Source organism: Ranitomeya variabilis, chromosome 5 (genome assembly GCF_051348905.1).
Source record: "Ranitomeya variabilis isolate aRanVar5 chromosome 5, aRanVar5.hap1, whole genome shotgun sequence".
Taxonomy (NCBI): Eukaryota; Metazoa; Chordata; class Amphibia; order Anura; family Dendrobatidae; genus Ranitomeya; species Ranitomeya variabilis.
The window spans coordinates 268,127,001-268,151,724 of NC_135236.1; the positions used below are offsets into that span (position 1 = coordinate 268,127,001).

The 24,724-nt window shown below is 42.9% G+C and overlaps 1 protein-coding gene across 2 annotated transcripts in view; it reads left to right on the forward strand.

Annotated features, from left to right (window-relative positions):
* NRG4 (neuregulin 4) overlaps positions 1-24,724 on the forward strand; it is a 59,399-nt gene that overhangs the window by 7,913 nt on the left and 26,762 nt on the right. Inside the window, exons 2-7 of one of the 2 annotated variants that reach the window (XM_077264261.1) lie at positions 9,871-9,908; positions 10,794-10,902; positions 11,715-11,854; positions 16,248-16,488; positions 16,598-16,658; positions 19,262-19,341. The gene's annotated coding sequence lies outside the window, so the exon portion shown is untranslated. The remainder of the gene's footprint in view (positions 1-9,870; positions 9,909-10,793; positions 10,903-11,714; positions 11,855-16,247; positions 16,489-16,597; positions 16,659-19,261; positions 19,342-24,724) is intronic. The other variant, XM_077264262.1, reaches the window with a different exon arrangement.

Below are 24,724 nucleotides of genomic sequence, written 5' to 3' on the forward strand. Positions count from 1 at the left end.
GAGGACGAATCCATAACCCAATTGTAGAGATCAGATTGAAGAATCCATTTTGTCTTCCTATTCAGAAACGTCTGGCTCATATGAGCAAACTTGAGCAAGGTAGACATTTCCTTTTATGGACGCATTCCTTCTTGTTATTGTGACCTTTAACCTACATTCCAGAAGTTGAACGTTATCAGTAGAATAGATACTCTTTTGTTAGAGAATATGAGCGCTTGTACGCATGTCTGTAATGCTTATCTCTTTGCCATATAAAAAGAGGGGTGAGAGACCAGGGGGGCCAGATGCGCTCCTGGGCGATCCCTGCATATGATCACACAACTCTTGTGCTGCGTGTCATTACTTGGATTCCTATATTAGTAAGCCGGGGACTGATAAGGACTCAACATTTCTCTGGCGCCCGAACAGGGACCCGAGGCGAGAGTATTTACTCAAGATTTACCTGCGGATACGGACAACGGAGATCTGGGATAATGGACGGCAAATGAAAAAACCTGGCCAGGTAAGAGACATTATTAGTTCTCTTTTATCTGCCCTGTATTATCCGAAAGATCTCTATGAGCCGTGTCATGCTGGGTTACTCTAGTAGTGAGTAGATACCTATAGAACTCGGGTTACCATATTGTATAGATTTATGAGTCTAGTCCCTGGCAGTGTGTGAACAGTGTGTGAACAGTGTGTGAACAGTGTGTGAACAGTGTGTGAACAGTGTGAAGGTTGTGACATGTTGTGAAAGAAGAATAGAAGTACGTAGAACAATAAGCCACGATTGTTAGAACAAGGTTATTGGTGAAGTCAGCCTAACTGGGTTATGAGGTAGCGTCCTTCTGGGAGACCTCCGCCCATGCTTGACTCTCCTATAGAACTTGTTTCTACATTCCCTGGATAAGGTGTGATAGAATGAGCCCAGGACGCGGTTTTCATGAGCCTGGGACAAGTATGCTAACTGACACAGAAAGTTTTGTGATCTGTATGGTGTTGCTGGGTCTGTGTGCATAATAGCACTTAAGTACGTCCTGCATATTAGAAGAAACAGAGCAGACAAGCCCTTCAATATTTTAGCTCCCTAGGAGAGAAGGCAACGAGACGCCACCAACAGAGGAAGTGGTTGTCCAAACGTCACCTGGGGTAGAAATAGCAAATATTGAAAGGATATTTTAGCTCCCTAGGAGAGAAGGCAACGAGACATCACCATAGAGTAAGTGATTGTCCAAACGTCACCTAGGGTAGTCATAGCTAATATTGAAAAGAAAAATGGGAAATAAACAGACAAAAACCGTCTTAGGACAAGTGGAAGCAGCAGATATCATACAGGAAAGATGTGGAAAGTCAGTTAGAAGTCAGATTAGAAGAGTGAGAGGAAAATTGGGAATTTCAGAAGCACTTATGTTCAGTACAGAATGGGAAAGACTGAGTAAAGAACGAGGTGGAATTATCAAAGATAATGGGTGGGAAGAAATCATACATTGTATGATAGAGGTCTCAAAAACAGCTAAAGAGGAGAATTGGAAGTATGATCCAGACACTTCCAAATGGATCATGGGAAAGGGAAAAAGTTGTGATATAATCCCACCACCTTACCTAGATCCAAAAGCCCAATCATTTCTACCATCTGGAAGAGCAGAAGGAGGAAAACAATTTCCAGCCTTGTATCCCAATCTTGGTGGGGTAGGAGGATGGGAATGTTCACACTGTGGACAACAAAATCCAGATTGGAGAAATGATTGCCTAGCCTGTGGTACACCTAGATATGGCGCTGTACTTGCCCCTGTTAGGGTAGTACCAAGACCTTTTAGGGAACCTGGTGCTGACGGGGTAATGAATACCAGATATCATCAGACCAGACAATACTTTCCTTGGTCCCCTGCCGAGGGTATGTCCCTCCTGCATAATGCGCCTGATCCCACTCAATACCCCATAAGGTTTGCGCAGTATATACAACAAATCATGCAGACTCATGCTGGGGTCTGGGCGGACGGGGAAGAATTATGTAGAATGAAAATGTCCCCCGGACTTTTTCAGGAATTATTGACACACTTACAGCCCAATAGACCAGTGGCAGAAGGGGGTGCCTTACAGACAGAAGCATCAGGTACCCAGTTCACAGAGGCATTAATAATTTTCATGAGAGGAAAACAGAGGGAAAGGGGGTCTACAGGTGTGATTATGCAGAAATTTGGGCAAAGTATTGAAGAATATAGTCAAGAACTAGAAAATAGCTTTAGGGATGAAGGATTGGATTTGACTGATGCTTCAGTAAGGAGACTTTTTACAAAACAATTAATAGAGGGGCTAGATCCGAAAATCAGAGAAAAATTTAAATCCTCTACTCCAGATTGGAGAACAATTGAACAACCAAATATTGTGAAACAATGATGTTTAGGAATAGCCATGGATATGAGAGAGAATCGTAAGCCTGTTAGAATAGCACAAGCTAATACAGGAGGACGAGCGAGACATAATTTTTCTTGCCACTACTGTAAAAAGCCAGGTCATTTCCAAAGAGAGTGCAGGAAGAAGTTGGCAGATATAAAGTCAGGCAAATTTGTTCCCAGAAATAACCCTCCCCAAACGGACAACCAGCAGAAATCTACCATCATAGATGGTTCCATACCAGATTCAGATTGACTCGATGTGTTACAAACTTCCCTACCAGCTAGGAGACCTATGATACAGGTGAATGTGGGGGGGAGAGAGATTCCATTTTTGATAGATACAGGTGCAACTTCCTCAATTTTGAATCAAGATTTTCTTCCAAATCCGGAAGATATTTCAGAACAAACAACTTTTGCTGAGGGTTATGATGGGGTAATTCGAACACTGCCATATACTGTGCCCCTAGAGGTCTCATTAGGACCTAAATGTTTTGCATCCAGATTTTTGTATGCCAGAGGTGCCCCAACATGTTTGTTAGGAACTGATGTCCTAAAGAAATTAGAAGCTAACATCAATTTTAGGGACGATGGCACAGTTATGTTGACTATCCCTGATGATGCAGAATCATTAGAACAATATGTCAGAATTCAGGCTTTTGAGGATTATACTGAAGAAAAAGAGTACACCACAGATCTAGACCTCTCAATGATCCCAGAAACACTGTGGGCACAGGGTGACACTGATGTGGGATTATTGCATATAGCTCCTGTAAAACTATCTGTGCAACCAGGAACTGTTCTCCCACAGCTCAGACAATACCCTGTGAGTGCCCAGCAGGAATTAGCGATTACAAAACAGATAGAGGGATATAGAGAGAAAGGAGTTTTGGTAGAGATACAATCACCTGCTAACACTCCTCTGTATCCAGTCAAGAAGAGAACTCTTGATAAGAGTTCTATGCCCAAATATCGTATGGTACATGATCTAAGAGAAATAAACAAAGTTCTAGATCCAATCACCCCAGTTGTACCCAATCCTCATACGTTACTATCACAGATACCAGCCAGTTCTCAAGTGTTTACTGTAATAGATCTTTCAAATGCATTTTTCTCGGTTCCTTTACACCAAGACAGTTGGCATTTGTTTGCATTTACATTTAAGGGCAAACAGTTGGCGTGGACACGCCTTCCACAGGGAATGATACACTCCCCTACTCTTTATTCAAATGCCCTACAAACAGTTCTTCAAAGGTTTGAACCTGAATCACAGGTAGTAATTTTGCAGTATGTGGATGACATACTACTTTGCTGCCCAGATCTAGAAACTGCAGAAAGGTCCACTGTGAGTTTACTATGTTTTCTAGAAAAAGAAGGGTGTAAAGTGAATAGACAAAAGCTACAAGTTTGTCAGATCAAAGTGGTCTTTCTAGGTCATTGCATTTCTCAAGGTAAAAAGCATCTTACACCTCAAAGAACTGAAGCAATAAGACAGATGAATGAGCCTAGAAATCATAAACAGCTACGAGCATTTTTAGGAATAGTGTCTCATTGTAGACAATGGATTATACATGCCAGTCAACTAATGCAACCACTGTATGACTGTGTAAAAAGTGAACCTTATTTGTTGACAAAAGAAGGTCAGATTTCGTTCCAACAATTAAAAGATGCCTTTGTTTCAGCTCCAGCGTTAGGGCTACCAGACTACACCAAACCATTTCAGCTTATGGCTGCAGAAGTTGATTCTCATGCTACAGGAGTTCTTACCCAGAAGCATGCAGGGAAACAAAGACCAATTGCATATCTTTCAGCAAGGTTAGATCCAGTAGCCAGGGCAGCGCCAACCTGTGTACGTGTGGTTGTTGCTGTCTCACTATTGTTGGACAAAGCATCAGAAATTGTCCTAGAGCATCCACTCACAGTTCAAACTACGCATGATGTTTATGGGATATTAAACCAGGTCCAGCCAAAACACATTTCCATGGCCAGACATTTGCGGCTACAGTGTTCTTTGCTGCTCCCCTCTACTATCACATTTGCAAGGCTTCAGACTCTCAATTTAGCTACACTGCTACCTCTCGAGTCTGAAGGGGGGAATAAGGACACTGATCCACACGCAAATTTTTTCCCTACAGACACACATGATTGTACAGAGCTCATTTTACAAGAAACGGTAGGCTTACCCAATGTATCCGAAACACCACTTCAAAATCCAGATTTAGAGCTGTTTATAGATGGTAGTAGGTTTGCAGATGACACAGGTAATTTCCATACAGGGTATGCAGTTGTGTCAGAATCTGAAACTCTCAAAGCAGAACCTCTTCCACCGAAACAGTCTGCACAAGAAGCAGAACTAACAGCATTGATTGAAGCGCTAAAAATAGCTGAGAATCAGACAGCTAATATATACACTGATTCTAGGTATGCACATGGTATTGTGTTTGACTTTGGAGTAATCTGGAGAGCTAGAGGTTACATGACAGCGTCAGGCCAACCTGTAAAACATGCTTCTCTGATCAAACAGATCTTAGAGGCTGCACAAGAAACAAAAGAAGTAGCAGTAATTAAGGTAGCTGCACATGTGAGACTCGACACTAGGGAATCTAGGGGAAATGATAGGGCTGATAAAGCAGCCAAGGCAGCAGCAGTTAAACCCTTACAGCAGGTTCATACTGTAAACCCCACAGAAAATACTGAAGATAGACTGAGACAAGCACAGGAAGATGCAGGAGAAGAGGAGAGGGACAGGTGGAAAAAGGAAGGGGCAGAAGAACAAGCAGGAATTTGGAAGAAAGATGGACTAATATGTCTACCTAGAGCCTGGTACCCGATTGTAGTTGGTGGACTACACCACCCTACTCATGTGTCTGCAAATGCAATGACACTACTGGCAAAGCAAGTCTGGTTGGCTCCAGGTTTTGGCAATTACGCAAGAGACTATTGTGCTGCATGCGCTATATGCCTGGCACATAATCCCGGACAGACGACAAAGACCCCTATGAAGCACCACGTCCGACCTCTCTATCCGTTTCAGCGATTACAAATAGACTTTATCCAGCTGCCAAAAAGTAATGGGTATGAGTATGTGTTGGTGTGTGTGGACATGTTCTCAGGGTGGCCAGAGGCCTATCCAGTTCGGAAGGCTTCAGCTAAAAACACTGCTGTAAAGCTAGTTGCCGAACTGATACCCCGTTACGGTCTCCCTGAAGTGATCGAGTCAGATAGGGGTACTCATTTTACTGGAGAAATATTTCAAAATGTACTGAAAATGTTGGGTGTTGAAAGTCAGTTACACACTCCATACCATCCTCAAAGTTCTGGTAAGGTGGAACGCATGAATGGAACTTTAAAATTAAAAATACAGAAAGCCATGGCTGAAACAGGAAAGCCTTGGACAGAATGCCTTCCACTGGCCCTTTACTCAATACGCAATACCCCAAGGGGTAAGACTAAACTGTCTCCATATGAAATTTTGTTTGGCAGGACTGCCAATTTAGGATGTTATTTTCCACAACAACTTGTGTTAAATATTGAGTCATTGACTTCTTATGTGCAAAATCTTCAGAAACAATTAACTAAGGTGCATGCACAAGTTTTTGCTTCCCTTCCAGATCCTGACAACATTGAAGGAAGTCACAAGTTGGAACCAGGTGATCAAGTCTATGTAAAAAGACACACCAGAAAGGCTCTTGAACCAAGATTTGACGGACCCTTCCAAGTCCTGTTGACAACACCTACATCAGTCAAGCTCGAAGGAAAGGCATCATGGATACATGCAAGCCACTGCAAAAAAGCAGTACAAAACTCATGATATTGATGTTAATAATGTTAACACAGATGTGGGATAAATTAGTTAGAGCCACGGATTATCTAGATGATCAGATCTGGGATATATTGGATATACTAAACACTAGTATAGCTGTACAGAATCAGCTTATAATAGTCATCAACCAACATACTCTGGTATTGGATTACCTAACTGCCTCACAAGGGGGTATGTGTCAAATCATCGGACCCACCTGCTGTCATTATATAGACCCGAATAGTACTATGAGTATGACATTTAAATTAAAGGACGTACAACGACTCAGAGATCAGTATGATAAAGACAATGACCAGAATAAGGATAGCTGGTGGTCTGATACTTTCTCTTTTCTCAACCCAGCCAACTGGTTCAGAGGGATTGGTGGGTGGGTTGCTGGGATCATGCAGAGCATAATACATATAGTTATGATTATTGTAGTCATATACGTACTATTCCAGATTGTGCTCAAGAGTATCTCAGTATGCACAGATAAATTTTGTGTAATAGATGCAAGAGTATAAATTTTCTTCTTTATTCTTATGTTATCCTCTAGTGATTCTAATTAATATTACCGTACTAATTTTTGTTTTTATATTTTAGTATACTTATTGCAAAACAAAGAAAAGGTTGTGAGAGTTAAACGGAAGAATTGATACTAGATTTGATTCTCTTATTAATGATATAAGCGTGTACATGTGTAATACCAAAAATAAAGGCTTTGTCTTTGGCCCTGTGGTAATCTAAAATATGGATATGTTAAAGGGGATTTGTGATAGATCATAAAAGGAATATGTCAAAGGGGGGAATTGTAGAGATCAGATTGAAGAATCCATTTTGTCTTCCTATTCAGAAACGTCTGGCTCATATGAGCAAACTTGAGCAAGGTAGACATTTCCTTTTATGGACGCATTCCTTCTTGTTATTGTGACCTTTAACCTACATTCCAGAAGTTGAACGTTATCAGTAGAATAGATACTCTTTTGTTAGAGAATATGAGCGCTTGTACGCATGTCTGTAATGCTTATCTCTTTGCCATATAAAAAGAGGGGTGAGAGACCAGGGGGGCCAGATGCGCTCCTGGGCGATCCCTGCATATGATCACACAACTCTTGTGCTGCGTGTCATTACTTGGATTCCTATATTAGTAAGCCGGGGACTGATAAGGACTCAACACTATGAATGGGAGACTGCAAAGCCCCATCTTGAATGGAGTAGTAGTGCACATGCTCGGCCTTCACTCCAATCATTGTCAGTGGGATTGTCGAAAATAGCGGAGCCTTGTACTCTGGCAGTTCAAAGACAATGAATGGAGTGAAAGCCAAGTACATGTATTCAAGGCTGCATCTTTAGATCACCGGGGTCCCAGTAGTCTGACCGCATTGCTATTTTGGGAAAGCCCCTTGAGGGCATTTGCACGTGATATCTTTTTCAGGCAGATTCTGGAACCTGCCTTAGGTTTCACACGTACCAGAGATATCTGTGTGTTGTGGCACACGTGTGGTAACCGTGTGCCGCATCACTACCACACGCACCGTCGCCTGAGATGCAGCACTTCAATTAGCTCTGTTCCCCGACGCTGGGTGCTGAAGACCGCTCACCTCATTCTCCCCTGCTCTGCCGGCGATCAGTGTGAGCAGGGGAGAATGATGAGAGTTGTATTCAAGTGATAACAATGAGAGCAGGCGGCGGCTGATGGGACTATTACTCCCATCAGCCTACTCCAGCTGCCGCTAATAACAGCGAGAGTGGCTGATGGGAGTATTCATCACCTGCTGCCTGCGCTATAAATAAATTAAAAAAAATGGTGTGGCTTCCCCTGTATTTTTGATAACCAGCCTGGCAAAACTGACAGCTGGGGGCTGCAAATCTCAGCTGTCAGCTTCAGCAAGGCTGGTTATCAAGAATAGAGGGGTACCCACGCTGTTGTTTTTAAATTATTTAAATAAACAATAAAATGGTGTGGGGTGCCCCCATTTTTGACAACCAGCCAAGCTAAAGCTGGGGGCTGGTATTCTCAGGCTGGTAAGGTGCCATGGATATTGACACCCCAGCCTAAAAATAGCAGCCAACAGCCGCCCAGAAAAGGTACATCTTTTAGATTCACCAATTCTGGTGCTTTGCGCGGCTCTTCCTGTTACGAAACTGCAGCACAGAACTAGGAGAGAAGGGGAAAAGCTGACCCTGCACTAAGGCTAGGCTGATACCCTATGATGGAGTGGGCGACCCATTCCTTGTGAATAGACCTACAGACGATCCTAGTTTAAACTCAGCGAAGACCTATAGATAAGGGGAAGGAGTTCCCTAAAAGATCTAAGACTGGGTATAAAAAAAACAGGTCACCTCCTAATAGGAAACACAGAGAAGGCTGCAGAAACAAACTGAAAACAGAAACTAAGGGTACCGACACACAGTGCCATTTTGGTCGCTACGACGGTACGATTCGTGACGTTCTAGCGATATCGTTACGATATCGCAGTGTCTGACACGCAGCAGCGATCAGGGATCCTGCTGAGAATCGTACGTCGTAGCAGATCGTATGGAACTTTCTTTCGTCGCTTGATCACCCGCTGACATCGCTGGATCGTTGTGTGTGACAGCGATCCAGCGATGTGTTCGCTTGTAACCAGGGTAAACATCGGGTAACTAAGCGCAGGGCCGCGCTTAGTAACCCGATGTTTACCGTGGTTACCAGCGTAAACGTAAAAAAAACAAACAGTACATACTCACATTCCGGTGTCTGTCCTCCGGCGTCTCAGCTTCTCTGCACTGTGAGCGCCGGCCAGCTAGAAAGCGAGCACAGCGGTGACGTCTGACGTCACCGCTCTGCTTTCCGGCCGCTGTGCTTACACAGTGCAGAGAAGCTGAGACGCCGGAGGACAGACACCGGAATGTGAGTATGTACTGTTTGTTTTTTTTTACGTTTACGCTGGTAACCAGGGTAAACATCGGGTTACTAAGCGCGGCCCTGCGCTTAGTAACCCGATGTTTACCCTGGTTACCCGGGGACTTCGGCATCGCTCCAGCGCCGTGATTGCAACGTGTGACCGCAGCCTACGACGCTGGAGCGATAATCATACGATCGCTGCGACGTCACGGATCGTGCCGTCGTAGCGATCAAAATGGCACTGTGTGACAGTACCCTAAAGATAGCAGAACTAGAGATCCCAGAACTGCACAATATCAAACACAGAAAGCTGTCTAAGCACCTAGCCAGAACTCTAGCGGATTAACACTGTTGTCCAACAAGGAATGGGAGGCAGGTGCTTTGTAGTAAAGGGTGACACAATCACCTGAACTAAGACAACCCAGCACCAGGGGAAAAAGACTAGCAGCCAGAAAACCACATCAAGATGGCGAATGGTCAAAACAAAACAGATTCTAACACTTCCCACTTGCCCTGTAGCGGTGGCAAGTGGGGTTCATATTTGTGGGGTTGATGTCACCTTTGTATTGTCAGGTGACATCAAGCGCACGACATATATGGTAAATAAAGACATAGCAAGTATAAAGTGTTTTATTTGAAATAAAACAAAACACACTTTTCCACTTTTATTTAGTTTAAAATGCATCGGATTTATTAAGAGGCACATGCTTTTTTATAAATTAGGAGGAATTCTGGGCATAGATCCTCTTCAATTTCATTGGTGCAAAATCTGGAATTATTAATAAATGTGGGACATTTTTTCTTTGTAGTGACCAGTCATATATGCAGTTGAATGATGGATATTAATGTGAGTAAATCCTATTAGAAATGTCCGATTTTGTTTTGATTAAGTGGTTACAATTAATTGGAGCTTTATGGAGAAACCTAAACTATGTCAAGTTTACATTCTGTAAATTAGGTAAAGCGTTCCATTGTACATGCTCTTTTGAATAGTATCTTGTAGTGTAGCATGACCATAAGTATAGTAATGCTCCCAATAAATGATGCCAGTGGCTGACTCTTCTTGTAATCACATGAGGCTATTATTAAACACATTCAGCTATAGGAGAAATGCATGGCAGAGCGACTGCAAGAAGTGCTGAGTCACATCTATTTGTCTCCTTGAACTCATTTGTCTTATGCACTTTGTAGTGGTAGCATTGGATAAAACCAGGTTGTAATGGGTGAAAAATTAACACATAACTACATGTTGAATGTTAAAAAAATAAAAGTGATCCTTGGAGCGAAAACACAAAAGGTCAATTAGACGTTTAGTTGATTTTCTGAATATTTCTTTAATCTTTTATATGTTCTCATTTCCACCAGATTTGTTTGATCTTTGTATACTTGACTGATTTGGGCCGGATTCAGACAGCCTTATTAAAAGTTAGGCCAGTCACATGCTTAAATTGTGGACGTGACATGCCTCCGTGTGCTCTTCTGCATAGCGGATGTGTGCAGTAGCTACTTATGTACTTGCACTAACCTCTTCTGTAAATCAAACCACAATAGTCAATGGCGCAATTTTTTCCACACATGCTGTTGATCCATATGGAAAATGGGTCATGTGCATTGGTTCGCTGGCTGTAATGTGTTTGTAAGGTTTCTGAACATCTTGTGAAGAAGCCCTTAGAATAATTATTTTAAGTACATGGATGTGAGCCCAGTTTTATTTTATTTTCTTCTCCACAAGCATTCAGCACACTAACAAGAGCACTGAAGAAAACGTGTGCAGCATGTTTAAATGTTACCATTACCTGCGTTGGAAAGTTCTTGGTATACGTAGAGCGACTTCATCCATGGTACGTTGTACTGTCAAATTGTAATGATTGCCAGCTAAACCGAGACAGAGCTTGTGGAAAGACCAGGACAGCCACACATCCCCAACCCCTACGCCCTTTCACAAAAGCTTCTTCTGAGGGGGTCTACAGGGTTAGACACCCCGTGTAGGGGTTGGGTATGTGCGCCTGTCCTGACCTTTCCACAAGTTCTGTCACTCCTAACTTTGGCGGTCTTATAGCACTTTATATTGCAACATATTATTATTATTTATTATAGCGCCATTTATTCCATGGCACTTTAGATGTGAGCATATGTATGAAACCACTTTTGGTTTATAATAACATATGCCATTTTATACACCTCTATGACAGTCTGTCAGTGATTTGTTATCTGCCTTATTGGATTCTTTTATTGCACTAAGCACTTTATATTTGGGACCCCTGACTTTGATACGACTAAGAAGACAGAATCTGAAAGATCGGTATATACGGCTAATTAACTCTGTTTCCAATCATTTGCATCACCAATACCTTCACTTGTATGGTAGACCCAGCCTCCTTTCTCGACCCAGCCTCCTTTCTCTCCGCACATCTCCCTTTGAAGGTTTATTCCCACCCTGTTTTTCCCTTTATGTTTGTTTTTAAGATTTTGTCAATAAATCATGATTTTATTACCTCTGCTGGAATCACTTTGTATCCCTTGGCAGTAAAATACTGCTGTAATAGTGTGTGTTTCTATATTTAGAGTATCTAGCACTTTAATTTTTGTTATTTGCAGACTTTGAAATTATCCTATTCATTATTGCATTTGCCCCTATTTTTTTTGTTCAAAGTATAACGAAAAAATACCAGCTCACCCTTTCTGTTCAGATTAGTGAGGAAGTACGAGGACACGCCACCACCCAGCATTTGTAGATGCAAGTTCAAGGAAAAAAGGTCCTCCAAGATTAAGAACGTTTGGAGTTCGAAATGTGTAGGTCTCCCCTTCATTTATTTTGTTTTTGCAATGCGTATATCTTTTTAATGGATTAACAGTAAAATCACGAGTTCATCTCCAATTCGATCTGGAAGATGGACCTTTTTTGTATCAAACTATTTTTTTTAATGTTAAGAGAAAAATGAGTCCATAAAAGCTTAATAAAAATTGCAACCTTTTATTTCATTAGATTAGAAACAGAGAATGAGGTTCCAAAACTTAGTCACTGGTGAAAGAAATGGTGACAAGGGCTGGACAAGACTATCTCTCAATATAGTATTTATTGTCTCCTACATTTAATCCTAATTGAAAGATATTAATTTGCATCAATATAATATAGTGCATGGTTCATGACAAATATACACTGCTCAAAAAAATAAAGGGAACACTAAAATACCACATCCAAGATATCACTGAATGAAAAATTACGGTTTGAAATCTTTATTCATTACATAGTGGATTGCGTGGAGAACAAAAAACATGATAATCATCAATGTAAATCAAAATTAATATCTCATGGAGGTCTGGATTTTGAATTATACTCAAAATCATAGTGGAAAATCAAATTAAAGGCTGATCCAACTTCAGTGGAAATGCCTCAAGACAAGGAATGGATGCTCAGTAGCGTGTGTGACCTTTACGTGCCTATATGACCTCCCTACAACTCTGGCATTCTCCTGATGAGGCGGCGGATGTTCTCCTGAGGGATCTCCTCCAAGACCCGGATTAAAGCATCAGGCAACTCCTGGACAGTCTGTGGTGGTGTGTCTCATATGTGTTCAATTGGATTCAGGTATGGGGAGCGGGCAGGCCAGTCCATACCATCAATCCTTTTATCATGTAGGAACTGCTGACACACTTCAGCCAAATGAGGCTTAGCATTGTCATGTAACAGAAGGAACCCAGGGCCCACTGCACCTGCATATGATCTCACAATTTATCTGAAAATCTCATCCTGATACCTAGTAGCATTCAGGGAAACTCTGGATAGCACATGGAGGGCTGTGCGGCCCTCCAAAGAAATGCCACCCCACACCATTACTGACCCACTGCCAAACCGGTCATGCTGGAGGATGTTGCAGGAAGCAGAACGGTCTGCAGACTCTGTCAAGTCTGTCACATGTGCTCAGTGTGGACCTGCTCTCATTTGTGAAGAGCACAGGGCGCCAATATCGAATCTACCAATCTTGGTGTTCTCTGGCAAATACCAATCACCCTACTCGGTGTGGGGCTGTAAGCACAACACCCACTTGTGGATGTCGGGCCCTCATTCCACTCTCATGGAGTCTGTTTCTGACAACTTGAACAGACCCATGGATGTTAGTGGCCTGCTAGAGGTCATTTTGCAGGGCTCTGGCACTGCTTTTCCTTGCAAAAAGGAGGAGGTAGCGGTCCTGCTGCCAGGTTGTTGCCCTCCTATGGCCCCCTCCACGTCTCCTGGTGTACTGGCCTGTCTCCTTGTATCTGCTTCATGATCTGGACACTGCTGACAGACACAGTTACCCTTCTTGCCACAGCTCGCATTGATGTGCCATCCTAGATGAGCTGCACTACCCAAGCAATTCTGTGGGTCTTTCATGCCGCATCATGCTATTGTACAGTACCTCTAGGGGTGAGATCAATGACAAAATGCAAAAGTGACCGAAACAGCCAAAAAGGATAAGAACAACGAAATGGTCACCCCCTGCAGAACCACTTCTTTATAAGGGTTGTCTTGATAATTTGTTATCATTTCTACCTGTTGTCTGTCCCATTTGCATAACAGCAGTAAACATTTATTCACAATCGGTGTTGCTTCATAACTGGACAGGTTGATTTCACAGAAGTGCGATTGACTTGGAGTTACATTGTGCTGTTTAAGTGTTCCCTTTATTTTTTTGAGCAGTAAATATAAGGATGAAGTGTTTATTGACAACCTATATATATCAATCAAAATTGTCTCTTAAATGAAGGTATCTACTTCTCAATCCATATATTATCCATATATATTTGTTACATATATTTTATTTAAATCAAATGGACCCTGGAGTAGCGGAAAGAGCCAATGACTGGACTTCATGGATCTCTGCTTCCAACTACGAGGATTCCATAGAAACCACAATAGCCTTGGAGGATGGAGGTTCTGGGGGAGAAACTGAATCAAGGCTGCTTGATAACGCTTCAGCTCTAACATTCTTGGACCCCGGCCTGAACGTGATGGAAATTTTGAATTTAGAAAACAATAAGGACCAACTGTCCTGTCTTGGGGTTAAATGTTTAGCAGATTCAACATTATCTAAATTTTTATGATCAGTCACAGCAGTGACCTGATGAATAACTCCCTCCAAAAAATGCCTCCATTCTTCAAAGCTATTTTGACAGCGGCTTGCGATTCCAAACATAATTTGCTTCAGCAGACAAAAATTTCCTGGAGAAAAATGCACATGGCGGCAAGTTGTTTGGAGTTTTGTGATCTTGAGACAAAACAGCCTCTACCCTGACCTCAGAAGCATCCACCTCCACAATGGATGGTTTCTGGCGATCAGGTTAGATTAAAACTAGAGCAGACATGAAACACTCTTTTAATTTGCTAAAGGCTCAAATATTACTGCAACCAAACTTTATGATCCACCCCCTTATATGTAAGATGAGGCTTAACGATCTGAGAAACACCCCTAATAAATTTTCCATAGTAATTGGCAATTCCAGTAAAACGTTGTAACTCTTAAGATCACGAGGTTGAACTCAATCAATTATAGCCTGCTCCTTCCCAAGATCAATCTCAAACCTTCAGCAGATACAATAAACCCCAGGAACCATATTTCTTAAACAGAAAAAGTACATTTCTCCAGTTTATCAAATAAATCACTTTCTCTGAGCTTTTGAAAGACAAAACGGACATGTTAATAGTGTGAATCCAGATCTGGCAAAAAAAGACAGAATGTCATCAAGGTATACCACAATGAACCTTCCAATAACATCAGAAAATATGTAATTCATAATGTTTTGAAAGACTGATGGTGCATTGGTTTAACAAAAAGACATGACAAGGTTTTCAATAAACCTTCAGATGTTAAAAATGCTGATTTCCTCTCATCACTTCTGGATGCGTATCAAATTACAAGCCCCTCTACGATCTAGTTTCGAAAACCTTTTAGCTCTGGCAGGGTAATTATATAGCTCAGGAATGAGTGGAAGTGGGTACGTTTTGTGAACCCCAGTTTTGTATAATTCAAGTAAATCGAGGCAAGAACGGAGACAAAAATTTTTCTTTTTCACAACAAAAACCCCGGCGTCTACTGGCGAGGTGGAAAGATGGATACGTTATCCTTGAATGCATAAGTATTATAGTTCCTACCTCACCATTCTCTTATGTTGGAACACGAGTTATTCATAGCTTTCTACATCTATACTGACACTTCCGGTAGGTGGCATGCATCGCTGCCATCTTACTTCGCCTAGGAATGCATACTACCCACAATTCTCTTCCCTTGCGGTCTACACTTCCAGTGCAAGCGCAGTAGTTTCTCCAGCAGATCCATCATGATGTGCGGTGAACGCTGCGCACATGTGTTGGCGTTTATAGAAACTTCAGTAAGTGCACTTACTACTATATGTACCTGACTTTACTGACACTTGACTGACTACCCCTGACAAAGATACACAAGCTAGCGACACGTGTTGGGTTGAGGCAGTGTTTGTACTCCATATCGGGTATAGTATTGATTTACATTATCTGTTATTCTTTTTTATTAGCATCTATTAGTGAAATGCCTGTTGGTATACATTGGATTTGTCATGATTTGGTTTATATTTAACTCTTATTTCTCTATCGCTTCATTGGGGGACACAGGAAACCATGGGTGTCTGCCACTAGGAGGACACTATGCAAATAACAAAAGTTAGCTCCTCCTCAGTAGTGTACACCCCACCCCAAGCTGGTCAGTTTTAGCTTAGGCTACTTTCACACTAGCGTTAACTGCAATCCGCCACAATGCGTCGTTTTGCCGAAAAAACGCATCCTGCAAATGTGCTTGCAGGATGCGTTTTTTCCCCATAGACTTACATTAAGCGACGTATTGCGACGGATTGACACACGCTACATGTAACGTTTTTTGCTCACGACAGTCCGCTTTTTCCGACCGCGCATGCGCAGCCGGAACTCCGCCCCCACCTCCCCGCACTTCCCCGCACCTCACAATGGGGCAGCGGATGCGCTGGAAAAATGCATCCGCTGCCCCCGTTGTGCGACGGAGACAACGCTAGCGTCGGGAACCTCGGCGCGACGGGCCGAGCCTGACGCTAGTGTGAAAGTAGCCTTAGTGTCAGTAGCAGGTGGACACAGGTCTTTTACAAGACCCATATCTACCTTGGTTTTTGTCATTTTCCAGTAACGTCTCTTCTTTTTTAGATGGATCTTCTCCTTACCTCTGGAGGGGTACAGTGTGAACAGTCAAACTGTACTCCCAAATAGAGACTATGAGTTGCAGGATACTGACAGCTGTCAGCAGCAGTGCTCTATCTGTTATCCAGGATTCAGACGCACCACCTACCAAGTACACTACAGTAGATTGAAGCTGTCGTCTTTTCAGAGATGCAGACGTGCCTTGGGTTGCATACTGCAGGGTACTGGTGTTCTGTCCTGTATTCAGGTGAGTCAGAAGCACCCTCTTTCTCGTACCTCTTGTTCGATTGCAGCAGTGCTCTATCCGCTATCCATAATTTCAAAGCATCACTTATCAGGTTTTTTTGTCTCTCCAGTGATTCAGACGTGCCTTGAGTTGACTGCTGCATCGGTCCTGGTAATCTATCCCATAGTCAGGTGAGTCAAAAGCACCCTCTATCATATACCTCAGGGTTATTTGCAACATTTGCCTGCTTCCCTTCTATTCACCACTCAGTGAATCAGAGGTGCCTGGTTTTCATCACTTCTAGTTGGTTGCAGCAGCGGTACTAGTCCACGTTCAGGTGAGTCATACACACCTTCTACTTCGTGTCTCATAGTCAATAACAGCTGTGGTCTATTTACTGTGAGACAGACATTCTACCACGTACCACATAGTGGCTCGCAGTGGCAGCATCAGTGGCCACTCCACTTTTGGGTAGGTCAGAGATGCTGGTGTCGGGTACCAGATGACCAGCCATTTTTTTTGGCCACGCACAGTGCCCTGATTGCGTTTGCTTCCCAGGTGCCTTTACTGACTATCTGGTTATTCTGGCCTACCGTTAGCTATCCAGTAGGTCAGATTACAGTGCTGTCCTCAGGTTCCACCCACTATCTAGTGGGGTACACACCTACCATGGATGATTCACCAATGGCAGTTTATACGTTCTGGCTATCTCTTACTCAGGGGTTTGTGGAGGTATAGCGTGCCACTTGGCACTGGACGTTGGATAGTGGTATAACGGATTCAGGTAATATGTGTTGTTTGGGGATATTGATTTTGGCTTATTTTAAGCATTCGGGATATGTATTTGTGATAGCATTGTGGTCAATTGCTCTGTAACGCTGTGGATCTCGCTGAGACAAATTTGCCTTGCACGGATATTTTGGATTGGGTGGGCTTTTTCCCACGTGGATCAGTGAGTAGTAACCTCAAACTAATATAATATACATGTGCATCCCAGTTAATACTGTGAATTATGCTATATGTGCCTAGATATTGTAACATTTATGCGTTTGCACTTTAAAGCTACAATTAAGTAAGGATATTCTTACAAGGGATATCTTGAATGTCTATGGCTAGCACTTTATAAAGAGGAATCTTACAATGTATATTATGTCTGTTTATCCATACATGCCCTAGCTTACCTCTTTCTACTAAAATTTGGTTTATGAGGCACCATTTTAATAACTTTTTTTGTATGTATAGGTTAATAAAGGTTTCATTTTAATCAAAAAAAGAAACAGACACTTCTTGATTTAGCACAGTTTAATAACTAGTCTTGATCAGTATGTTTACATATCTCTTACTCAGTCAGATCCGATATATACTATGATTCTCATGACCTTTTTCTGTGAAATCCTATAGTCTTTTGAGCTATTTCGACACTCGAGCTCTCTGTTTGTTTGTCAGTACTTACCTCTTCTTTCTTATAGACACCCGATAAAGCCTTGAACGCAAGAGCCTATCGGTTCTGGGATTTGATTTCTGAGCGGTCCCCCATCTGACAAGAGTTAGATCTTACTCTGCACAAGCATCAACCATTGTACGAGGGCTGCTCCAGGCCTGGATCCGATGAGTAGCATAGCAAAAACTGGTTTCTTACTTTGGCGAGAATCAGATCCTTATTTTCACCGTTATCATCGGCGGTGTTGTGGCTCCTATCAAGGTAAATAGGACCACACGTGAGGATCCTTGCTCCCCATCCCAGATGGTCCAGGATGGATGAAGGTCGCCCATGACATCATACTGAATGTTGTTCCTTTCGTCGGTCAGGTTTTCTCTTGGATGCTATGTGCTCCTCAATTTTCCCTGGAGTTTGCTGGTCTCCTCCCATGTGTGGTGTGGCACTCTCCAGCTTTTCAGGGACTTTTTCCTCAAAAGTTCTTTTTGTTCGTAGTAGGACAGTGCCTATCTCTCTGTTTGGGTTCGACGGCTCCGATGCTAATGTGCCTTCCAATGCCTATCTAGACTACTATTTTCTTAGTCCTTATGACCATCCTCTTCCCAGTACGCTTGAGTTTAGCTTCTTCATTGATCTGAGTCTGCTGAGTCGTCCAGGGTAGTCTATGTTCTAACTTCTTCGACAGGCAAGGGGTTGTCTCTTCAGACAGTTCTTTGTTTGTTTTTTTTCAGAGCCATTTGTTGATGGAAAACTGCTTACATCACTCCGAAGAGATCCAGGGTGCTATAGAGATTCCCTTAAGTACGTACTCAGCGTTTGCTCCAGCAGGTGCACAGTAGCATTCTCTTAAGTCTTTCCTTGTTATTTCAATGTAACTGTTCCCGTCCTTTTTACGGCCTGCTAGTGAACCACATCATCCAAACTCTGGTTCCTCCAGTCAAGGCGTAATTACGATCTACGTAGGGAATCCCCCTTTTATTTTCCCCTTTCTCTCCTCCCTGGGTTGGTTCCAGAGCCTAGTTGTCACTCGACCCCCTTGAGGCAGGTTCTCTGTTTTCCTTTCAGGGAAACCAGTTTCTCTTTTCATTGGTTCGTTTTTTTCTCGTGGGGAGTGCACACTTCCTTGATTCCTAATGGCTTCCCATGTGTCTTTGGGGGAGCTCGCCTCTGGTGGCAAACATTTTCCTGCATTCTTTCTCGTCTTTCTAGCCCCTTTTTTTCTAATGATTCTGTTGGACCAGGCTGTGTTCCTTTTCAGGTTGCTTCTCCTACTGCTTTGACACTTACTGACCAGCTTGGCCCGGTCGGTGGGGTGTACACTACTGAGGAGGAGCTAACATTTTTTTATTTGCATAGTGTCAACCTCCTAGTGGCAGCAGCATACACCCATGATTTCCTGTGTCCCCCAATGAAGACTCCGAGAAAGAGATTTTATGGTAAGAACCCAAAATCTTCTTTTTTCCTTTGGCATTTACATCTAACATATCTATATATTTATATTGTAACATACATATTAGTCCATAGAAAACCTTTGCAACAAAAGTTCACATTCCGTATAATGACATGGAAAACAGAACCGAGATAGGAAACCCAGGAACAAGGAGTGTATACACAATTATAAAACAATAGACAATATTTTATTAATAAATCATAAGAAAATTAATCAATTAAAACAGATGCCTCGTGTCAAACAAAGAGACATAGCATATGTAGTTCATGTATACAACTGCTTTTTATTACAGTATGGTCAGGGTAATCTTCTAATTCGCACAAACTTTATATCAATGGTTAATAGTAAACCGCTGGGCAATTTACTGCATATAAATGAAGGTACTGTATATGTGTCCACAGGATCATAAGCAGTTGAAAAGAGACTAAAGTATTATGTTTCAGTATAGGCAGAGTTAAATCAATGTACATGTGAATCTGTGCGTAGGTCACAACCAAACTGCAATAAAATGTCTCAGTGCATATAATTTAAAATATTGCTACAGATATTAAATAGTACAATCATTACATGAATGGTTAAAGCAGACTCAACAAACAGAACCATGTCATGAGCAAATGGCATGCTAAAGGTTGAAACCGCACTACATTCAATGCTAGTGCATATGTTTTACAAGGTTATAAACCACACAAGCCCTGAATGGCAGCTGCGTCTCCAACCCCAACGTCTTCCAGCATGACAATGACCTGAAACACAGCCAAGGCAACTAAGGAGCGGCTCCGTAAGAAGTATTTCAAGGTCCTGGAGTGGCCTAGCCAGTCTCCAGACCTGAACCCAATAGAAAATCTTTGGAGGGAGCTGAAACTCAATGTTGCCCAGCGACAGCTCCAAAACCTGAAAGATCTGGGGAAGATATGTATGAAGGAGTAGGCCAAAATCGCTGCTGCAGTGTGTGAAAACTTGGTCAAGAACTACAGGAATTGTCTGACCTCTGTAACTGCAAACAAAGATTTCTGCGCAAAATATTAAGTTTTATTCTTCTATTGTATCAAATACATATTTCATGCAATAAATTCAAATTAATTATGTAAAAATCATACTATGTGATTTTCTGGATTTTTTTAACCCCTTAGTGACATAACCAAGTTGGTACTTAATGACAAAGCCAATTTTTACAATTCTGACCGCTTTATGAGGTTATAGCTCTAGAACGCTTCAACGTATCCCACTGATTCTGAGATTGTTTTTTTCGTGACATATTGTACTTCATGTTAGTGGTAAAATTGTGGCTGAGCTCCAGAGATGCAATAGTGAGATGGGAGAAAGTTCCACAAAGTCAACTATCACTGCAGCCCTCCACCAGTCAGGCCTTTATGGCAGAGTGGCCAGAAGTCTCTCCTCAATGCAAGACATATGAAAGCCCTCATAGAGTTTGCTAAAAAACACATGAAGGACTCCCAGACTATGAGAAATAAGATTCTCTTGTCTGATGAGACGAAGATAGACCTTTTTGGTGATAATTCTAAGCGGTAAGTGTGGAGAAAACCAGGCACTGCTCATCACCTGCCCAATACAATCCCAACAGTGAAACGTGGTGGCAGCATCATGCTATGGGGGTGTTTTCGAGCTGCAGGGACAGGACAACTGGTTGTCATTGAAGGAAACATGAATGCGGCCAAGTACAGCGATATCCTGGATGAAAACCTCTTCCAGAGTGTTGTGGACCTCAGACTTGGCCAAAGTTTAATCTTCCAACAAGACAATGACCCTAAGCACACAGATAAAATAACAAAGGAGTGGCTTCGGAACAACTCTATGACCATTCTTGACTGGCCCAGCCAGAGCCCTGACCTAAACCCGATTGAGAATCTCTGGAGAGACCTGAAAATGGCTGTCCACCAACGTTCACCAACCAACCCGACGGAACTGGATAGGATCTGCAAGGAAGAATGGCAGAGGATCCCCAAATCCAGGTGTGAAAAACTTGTTGCATCATTCCCAAGAAGACTCATGGCTGTACTAGCTCAAAAGGGAGCTTCTACTCAATACTGAGCAAAGGGTCTGAATACTTATGACCATGTGATATTTCAGTTTGGTTTTTTTTATAAATTTGCAAAAAATTTTTACATTTCTGTTTTTTTTTGTCAAGATGGGGTGAAGTGTACATCAATGTGAAAAAAATGAACTTTTTTGAATTAACCAAATGGCTGCAATGAAACAGAGTGAAAAATGTAAAGGGGTCGGAATACTTTCTGTACCCATTGTATATTTATTTGCCTTAAGGGCACACTAGACAAAACACTATATACACAATGGTTATACACATACAATGGTCAGATATGAAAATACAAGTGGTAGTACACAAGCATGATGTTTGGTCTTGGAGCTAAACCTGTATGGTTCCAGCTATTTCCAATTACTTCCAACAAGATACACATTGTGACCCCCCCTTAGAAGTGAACAACAAGAAAGAGGCAGTCACACACGGCGTTACACGACCATTTAACCCCTTGGTCAGTCACACCCTTTCCAGTCCATGGGATGGTCCTAGTCCCTCCTCCCCTGTTTTTTTTTATAGCTGAAACTCCAAAGCCTATGATGGATCATAACTTCTCAAAGGTCATAGGGTGGTGGTTTTGGCCCGTCAGATCTGGCTGGGTACCCGCTAAGCTTGGAGACCAAACACAGCTTCGCTACCTGGCTTCAAATAACCATTCTAGCACCCTGCGGTGCTACAGTGGATCGAGATCCTGGCAGGCATTTGGCCCGTTCCCGAAATCTAGAAAAAGTAACCAGTATACAGCTGGAATGTACGATAACTCCATAATCTCGTTATGAAATTCCCATCTAACTGGGGAACTTGAATGAAGCCGTTACACAGCGTGGGCTTCGCGGGGGTCATCCTGTCAGGAAGTTCTTGGTACAAGCTAAGTGGGGGTGGGAGTTTTTCCCTTTGAAGATGAGGAGGCTGGGCCACTTGCTGAGCAAGGTGTCCTGTTTCAGCTTCACATTTTCAAGGAGGATTGTAATCTCAGACCGGATGTGATACAGTTGATTGGCAGGACGTTAAATCGCTCCATATTCTTCATAGTACTCACAAGCAGAAACAGCTGCAGTGGGCGCAAACATACATGAAGACTAATTTTCAAAAGAGTCTTGTTGTTAGGACAGCGCTGGTGCCTCTGCATGAGTCCCCTTCCTCCTCTCAGCAGGGACACTATTATGTTTACTCAACTCTATGTGGCTCCGGTCCCTGCTGTCTCTGTCTCCTCCCAAGGCCTCGCACAGCACGTAGGTCCAGGCCCTCTCTGGACCACAACCACAGAACTTGGCTGGAACAATGAAGCACTGGTAGCTGCCTTCTTGGACGGATTGTCCAGAAGGATCAAGGATGAGTTAGCAGGCCGAGACATTCCTACTTCACTGGATGATCTAGTTTCCCTGGCTATCCGAATCAACCTCCGGTTCTCAATAAATGGTGCTTGAAAGAAAACCCCTTTGTCGGGCCCCGTACTTCCAAAGGCCGCTCTCTCCTCATCCTCCCACACCCACAGCATCTCTTGAACCTATGCAAGTCGACAACGTGGACCTGGCTGAACAACGGCAGGAGATCCATTGTGCCAAGGGCTTGTGCTTCTATTTTGGAGAAACCGGTCATTTAATTCTCTCTTGTTCCAAGAAGCTAGGAAACACCCAAGCCTTGGGCCAGTAAGAGAGGCTACCCTGGGGGAGAGTAATTCTCCTCCGCTGTTGATCCTGACCATATCTGTGACTAGTGAAGGTTCCCGATTCGTTTACTCTGCGTATTTGGATTCCGATGCGGCAGGGAACTTCATTCAGCAGGCAGTGGTAGATCACTACCAGATCCCTGTTCGACAACTCCAGAATCCATTGTTGGTATCATCTGTCTTTGGGAGGCCCTTATCTGAAGCCATTTAGGTGGTCACTGATCAAGCAGAACTTCAGATAGGAATGCTGCCTACTGAGAAAATTGCCTTATACGTGCTTCCTAGCCTGTCTCATCTGCTTCTCCTGGGTCTTCCATGGCTCCGCATGCATAAACTCATCCTTGACTGGAAATCGGGAGAGGTGCTTCATTGGGGACAATCTTGTCATGAGAAGTGTCTTGTACCTGTAAGACCGGTCCGGCTGATGGCAGCATCATCTTTCCTGTTGGGATTACCATATGCCTTCTGGTCTTATGCTGACGTCTTCGACAAGAAAGCAGTAGAGACATTACCTCCACATAAGCCATACGACTGCCCTATAGATCTGCTACCAGCAACCTCACCTCCAGGAGGCCGTATTTGGCAAGGGAAAGTCTTCTTCACCAGCTGCAACCAGCTTTTTCTTTGTTAAGAAAAAGGACAGGACTCTCCAACCTTGCATTGATTATAGGGGCCTCAATCGGATACACAAAAATGAAAAGGAGGGCACCTTCCTATGAAAGAGATCTACATGTAGCATGTCAAAACAAACCATAATGTAACAAGAAAAAAGAAACATGCATAAACATGTTCATTCATTCATTCAGAGACTTTGAGTAAGATATTGCCATTCTGTATGTAGAGATCCTGTTTGCAGGCTTTGAAGCATTCACAGTGTCAGATGCTGCATATAGTTAGTGGCTATTAGCCCTTTATGATTGTACTTGTATATCTGTATGACTATTTTGGCTTTTATTACATGCATATTATAGTGACTATTAAATCCAATATTTTGTACTGCACAGCACTTTAATTACATTAATTGTACTTATGTGTGACTATTTGTTTGCCATTACAACCTTAGGGTACCGTCACACAGTCACACTTTGATCGCTACGACCGTACGATCCGTGACGTTCCAGCGATATCCATACGATATCGCTGTGTCTGACACGCAGCAGCGATCAGGGATCCTGCTGAGAATCGTACGTCGTAGCAGATCGTATGGAACTTTCTTTCGTCGCTGGATCTCCCGCTGACATCGCTGGATCGTTGTGTGTGACAGCGATCCAGCGATGTGTTCGCTTGTAACCAGGGTAAACATCGGGTAACTAAGCGCAGGGCCGCGCTTAGTAACCCGATGTTTACCGTGGTTACCAGCGTAAAAGTAAAAAAAAACAAACAGTACATACTTACATTCCGGTGTCTGTCCTCTGGCGTCTCAGCTTCTCTGCACTGTGAGCGCCGGCCAGCCGGAAAGCGAGCACAGCGGTGACGTCTGACGTCACCGCTGTGCTTTCCGGCTCTGCTGCTTACACAGTGGAGAGAAGCAGAACGCCGGGGGACAGACACCGGAATGTGAGTATGTACGGTTTGGTTTTTTTACGTTTACGCTGGTAACCACGGTAAACATCGGGTTACTAAGCGCGGCCCTGCGCTTAGTTA